Below are 6,636 nucleotides of genomic sequence, written 5' to 3'. Positions count from 1 at the left end.
TTTTTATTGCCCATCGTAAAATACATGCGGACAACACTAATTATACATTTGAATGTCAAATGGTAGCTGCCAAAAATTGGCCAGTACTCTGGCTTATATGAATGTAATAAAATCTTAAATCATGTAAATGTTAAACTGGTAATTTTGATGGACATGAATACCAGAACACTTCCAACAAACGCCCCTTCTAAATAAACAAACTTAGAGCTTTTTTTTTTCACTACATCTGGTAAAGTACAACTTGTTTTAACCTCCTAAGACCCAAACTCTTGCAAGGCATGCATTTTTATTTTAGCTTTGAAATTTAGGCTAACTGGGACCTGATGAGTGTAAAAACAAAGAATGATATGTTTTACATGATATGGTTTCTAAGAAAAATGATGTCCAGATGTCCACAACATAAGTGGACGCCAGGCCCTTGTAGTCCAAAATTTAACATTGTAGTCTCAAAAATGTGATGTCCGCAAGTGGAAACCATGAGATTAATAGCACAAGTCAAAGCAAAAAATAAAAATCTTCTGGCCAACAGCTCCTATTTTAAAGTTACTTGTATCTAAAATCATGTTTCATAAACCATAGACTGTTTGCATAATCATCTAAAACTTGATAGTTGTCTACGGGGTCCCTGTACCTAAAAAAAAAACTTGAGATACCCTATTGGATTTCTGTGAATCATTCAACTGCTGCGTGGTGAAATCTCAGTACAAAAGCACATGGTTGCCACTTCCAAGTCAGCGTGTGTCCGGTGACAGAGAATCGCACGATGATTCTGTTTGCCTACTCCGTTGCGCTTCTGTGCTTGCTGCCAGGCAGCCTCGGCGCCCCCCCGACCTGCGACGAGCTGGTCCGACCGTTGATCGGCATGACTCCGGGACACGCGGCGGGAAGCTGGGCCGTGGTGGCTGCCAGCATGACAAATGCGCCTGACGAAGACCTCCTCAAGCAGAGAGACAGCATCACTTTCCATGCGTACGACTTCACCTGCGTTCAAGCCAACCGCTTCGGAGATGAGTGCAAATATTACCGCCTCAACGTCACCTTGAATGACAATGTCATGACCCTCAAAGCCATGGGAGTCGTCATGGTGGGGACTTTTTACCTCACCTCCTGTCCGGATTGCATGGTGTTTATCTTCAAAGTGGAAGGCCTGGACAGCACTGACCTCTACTTGGTGAGCAAAAGGCGCGAGTTGGAGCTGAGTGAGAAGGAGGAGTTTGTGGCCCAGGCCAGGTGTCTGGGCTTGCGGGACCCCATCTGGATGGATCCCACCAAGGCCATTTGTGAAAAGAAGCCAGTTGAAGATGTCACAGTCTATGGTCCAGACTTTATAACTGAATAAAAATGTTCAATTTTGTACCCACTATTTGATTTTCCTTTCATAGATAGATGTATGCAACTTCTATACGCAAGCATAACAAACTTTGCCTGCAAGGCGCATATTACAATACTCAACTGTTCAAATATGCTTTATTCTAAAACATTAATCCAATTACACTCGGATGTGAAACTCTTTAGATTAATCATCAGACATTTTGTACTGCATTCTGGTGGATATGCACTATTATTTCCATACTAAGTATTATGACATGAAGTAACGAATATATATTCATGCCAATCTATAATTTCATCACATATTGTTAGTAACCTGTAGAAAACTGTGTTTATTACTGCCTCAAAACAGTAGTAAAAACATTTAAAGGACATACATATGGATTTTGCAATAATAATTGTTTTAGAGGTGTTTATGGTTTTAACAGTACAAAACAATTTGAGTTCTTATTGTGGAAAAAAGGTGTTTTAAGTAGATTAAAGTCAATCCCCCAACAGGCTGTGAGCCATTGCGTCATGTCATTTCTGAGAAAACACACCAGTGGAATTAGGACTTTTGTTCTTAATTGCTTTTCATGGTGAAACTCCAAAACAAACAAAAAATGTCCACATTAGGAGACTTTGACTCCTCAGAGGAGGGGTACACCCACTATTTGTCATCAGTCAATCACATGGCAAAACAACCAATAGCGCTCAAATCCATTCCTGCAGGAGTCTTTTTTTCAGGAAATATGAAAACTATTAGTGTTGCCGAACTCATTCAAGTTAGTATTACTCCTAAATTGCTTTCATATTGTGTTGTGCTCCAGTACTATCACAAAATAACCCTAAAATCTTATTCAATCACAAATTCAAGCTATGACAGTTATTCAATTAAATTGAAGAGTGCATCCCACTTTCAGGCTTTGACAACCCCAACAAGAAAATAAGATAAGAATTATTTACAGAGGGAACCAAAGCTTTTTTTCCAAAGGTTAAAAAGCCAGGAGCTTTGCAAAACTAGGATTGTGAAAATCTGATTAGAAATGACAAGTATTGAATCGCATTTCTCCAAATTTGATGAAATTCAATATCAGAAAATCTGAGAAAATTACCTTTTAAAAAGAGTTAGCCACCATATTTCATTGAAATAAACAGACCTCTGAACCTCATTTTGATTTTTTGGGGGGGGAAATTAGCACCACTATTTTGCACTAATATTGTAAAATATTCCTAATTTTGGAGTATTACATTTTTGTCTGCTTAAAAAATCAAGTTCAAACACAACTTTAACTGCCAAAAAATGAAATTGGTAACAATTTACTCGCAACAATGTTTAAAATTGAATTGAATTGAATGCTTTTATTGCCATTATACAAGTATAGTGAAAGCTTTAAATCTCATTATACTTGTATAATGACAATAAAAGCATTCAATTCAATTCAATAAAAAAAAATACAACCTGTGGTACAACTCACGTAGTTTGTATTTCCCATTGAAATAAAGAGTCCTAGTCCAGCATGACTTGGGAGTTTTTAGTATTGCACAATTACAAATCAACTATAAAAGGGGCTAGCGTTCTCCTGTAAGCAATATTGGGAAAAGTCACCAAGAGAACATGCATTCAGCAGGAACTTTTGGTCTGTGTGCCGTGTTAGCGTGCACCATGTGGTCCTTCGTCCACTCAGCCTCTCTGGCCTGTGAAGACCTGGTTCGACCTCTGGTGATAGTGGACACCCAACTCTTGTCTGGTCGCTGGGCTCTAATTTCCGGTGGATTAGCGGACCAGGGTCAACTTTCATTCTTTAAGCGACGAGACAGCGCCAGTATCGATGTCAGCGTGTGCCCTGGTCGCGACATATCCTACACGCCCAAAGTCAACGTCGAGGGAAAGTGCCACTCCAGCGCTCACAACGTGACCCTGGAGGGCAGCACCGTTCAGTTCCGCGACAAAGGCAACATCAGCGTGAACTTACTCTACACTTCCTGCGCGGATTGTTTGTTATTGCGTTTCGATAACAGCGAAAACACGGTGATGCGGGCGTACCTCTTCAGCAGGAACAGGGAGGTGAGCCAGGAAGAGAGGATGGAGTTCACGGCTCAGATGGCGTGTCTGAACATGCTTCCACCCGTTTGGTTGGACCCCAGCAAGGCACTTTGTCCAAAGGAGACTGCCGCAACGCAAGAGGCTTGTGCTTAATGTCTGGTTTATTCTATTCAATGAATAATAAAATATTTGCAACTGTGTCTTCTGTCAATTATTAAAAGCTGGCCACACGCATAACGACAAAGAGACAATCGGGTCAAATATTGAAGGAGAGATTGATAAATGTTTGGGGTGAGCCACATCCTTCAATAATTGGGTAATACTACAGGGTACAAATATACTGATTATTTTGGGGGAACAGTAATTTGAGCCTTTGACTCTTTTCCAATCAAAGATGATGTTTTCCGATATTTCACACACGTGCACCAAGGTTGGAAGTTAGGGAGGCGTGTTAAGGGTGTGGTCGGTCTTTTTAGGTCGTGGTTTTAGGCCGTAATGGAGGCATGGTTGGGGGAGGAGAGCATAAAAAACAAATGTAAGATGGTGTGCAGAGCAATAAATATGTTTTTCAGTATAAAATATCTCACTCAGAAGTCTCATAAACAAGGTATACAGACTATCAATAAGTCTTGGAAACACAACTTTTCTTATTTTTAACTATTTTCTGGTTACATAATCCAAAACTGATCTTAATTTTTCATGTTTTTAACTATGGTATACCCATTTTTAAAAAATCAAATATTGACATAAATGAAATATGAAAGAAACAGACATGATTATAATTTTACAAAGGATACAGCTAGTTGTGTGCATTTGGCCAAAACATATTAAGTATGTCCAGTAAGATATGGAGGTATGTTGTTGGTGTTCTTGGTATTTAGTGTAAACCAATGGACTTCTTAAATAGGAACTGTTAGAAGAAAATGGATGGGAAACCATTTTATTTGAACAGGGATACTTTAGCTGTCTCCTTGCCTTTTGTCAATGCAGCCCATCTGGGGCAAGACTAAGATTGCTATTCAACATTGCAAGTCGGGAAACTAACATACAGATTACAGAATGCTGATTCCGGTCTAATCTGTAGGAATGGCAGCACGAAAAATTTCGATGCACTCATGTTTGAAATGTCGTGAAGACAACAACCATGTCCATGTTCACGAAAATCGCTCCCAAGTTTACTGTACAAATCTCACTATGCTTGACTAAGTGCAACATTTTTTGGAAATCCATCGGTGAATATCCTTAAATCTTTTTTTGCAGCACCCTTGCATCCGCCGACAACGCAATAGTTTGGGCATTTTGTGGCAGACCGTTCACACAGTGATTTTCATAGGCTATTAAGTTGCTGAAAATTACCCAAACATGCAATTAGAATTATTGTCGCTTACGGCCCGTGAGACTGATTGTCACTGTGCTACTGTATTATAGAAGATTTTGTTATATATATATATATTTTTTTAAATCTGGGTGTCGTTTAAGCTGGAAATTTTCCACTATAACGTGCGATCAAATTACTTTTTCTACATCAAGGACAGACAGTACAGGATTTGACTTTGTTATTTGTTGTCCAAGTAAATGTTTTATATTTTTCGTTGTCTTGTTTGAATTCTGTGAATCATTCAGAGAGTGGGACTTTGTCTGTTCTGTTTGAAATGTAGGACTGTGTTGCCCCTCTATAAAAGCCACCATGCATAGCTCGCAAGTGTGACTGGCAATTTTTGGGTGTATCTCAAAGGCTTGGCCCCCTCGTTCCTTGATGATGATCCTCCTAGCATGTGCAGCCGTCGTGGTCTGCTTGTTGTCCGGCACCGCTTGCGCCCCTCTGGCCTGCGACGAACTGATTAAGCCACTGGTGGACCTATCAGATGACCAGCTGGAGGGAGAATGGGGTTTGGTTGCAGCCAGTTTGAAACGAGAGGTAGACGAAGGCACACTCAAGAATAGAGACAGCGTCGTTTTGGTCTGTTCCAACTCCACCTACGTCCAACGTAACCGCGTGACGGGCAACTGCCAGTCTTACAGACTTAACGCCACCAAGCAGGACAATGTCATGACCCTGAGGGGTGGCAACTATCTCTTCAAAGCCACCTTCCACCATACTTCCTGCGCCACTTGTCTTTTGTTCCGCTTTGACGTGGAGTCGACGACACACACAACGACTGACCTCTACTTGGTGAGCAAACGGCGAGAGTTGGATGACCATGAGAAGGAAGAGTTTGCTGCTCAGGCCAAATGTTTGGGCTTGAGGGAGCCCCACTGGATGGATCCCACCAAGGAGCTTTGTCAGGCTTGACTGTCTCAATAAAGCCCTCGATCCTGTGCTTTCATGTGTTTTGTTATTGCATAAGTGCCAATCCATTTCAGTTATAATAAATGGTTGCCTATTGTCTTCAATATCAAAAGAGATTTATAAAACTAAAATAACATTCACAGAGGAATGCCCGTTCAAAGGCAGGCCACACTTATTTAAATTAACTGCATGTCTATAGTTTTTTTTACAGTTTCCAACTTGTTTTCATTTAGATTTTTGGATATTATAAAATGTTTTGAATGTATTTTTTTTTAGAATTATTATTTTTTGCGCATACCTTTTTAAATGTACACGTCTTTTTGTTACAAATAATCAGAACCCCCCAAATGGATCCTTCAATTAATTCATTTTGGATTATAAATAGTTACTATTATATATAAATGTATTTCCGATCGTAAAATACTTGTACAACACTATACATTTGGATGTCAAATGGTGTTACGTACGGGGATGGAGGACCCAAAAGCAGGCGAGGGTGCGAGTCTGGTTCTTTTCAAATATTTATTTCGATCGTCCGCGAGGCGGGCGAGCACAAGAGGGGACGGCGGAGGCGGGTCGTTGGCCGTAGCGGGAAGGTCGGTTGCCGTGGAGTCCGTGTGGCGTATACAGGTTCTCCTAAGACACAAACTCTTGCAAGGTGTGCATTTTTATGTTATCTTTGATATTTAGGCTAATTGGGACCTGATGAGTGTAAAACCAAAGAATTATCTTTTTACATGATATAGTTTCTGAGAAAAATGATGTCCAGATGTCCACAACATAAGTGGACGCCAGGCCCTTGTAGTCCAAAATTTAACAATGTAGTCTTGTGACAACCAAAAATGTGATGTCCGCAAGTGGAAACCATTAGATCAATAGCACAAGTCAAAGGGAATAAAGGAGGCATGATTTGGGGGAGAGCATATAAAACAAATATAAGATGGTGTGCAGAGCAATAAATGTGTTTTTCAGTTTAAAATATCTCAGTCAA

The sequence above is a fragment of the Stigmatopora argus genome, chromosome 7 (genome assembly GCF_051989625.1).
Source record: "Stigmatopora argus isolate UIUO_Sarg chromosome 7, RoL_Sarg_1.0, whole genome shotgun sequence".
Lineage (NCBI taxonomy): Eukaryota > Metazoa > Chordata > Actinopteri > Syngnathiformes > Syngnathidae > Stigmatopora > Stigmatopora argus.
The sequence above is the reverse complement of the archived record's forward strand: the minus strand, read 5'-3'. Positions refer to the sequence as shown.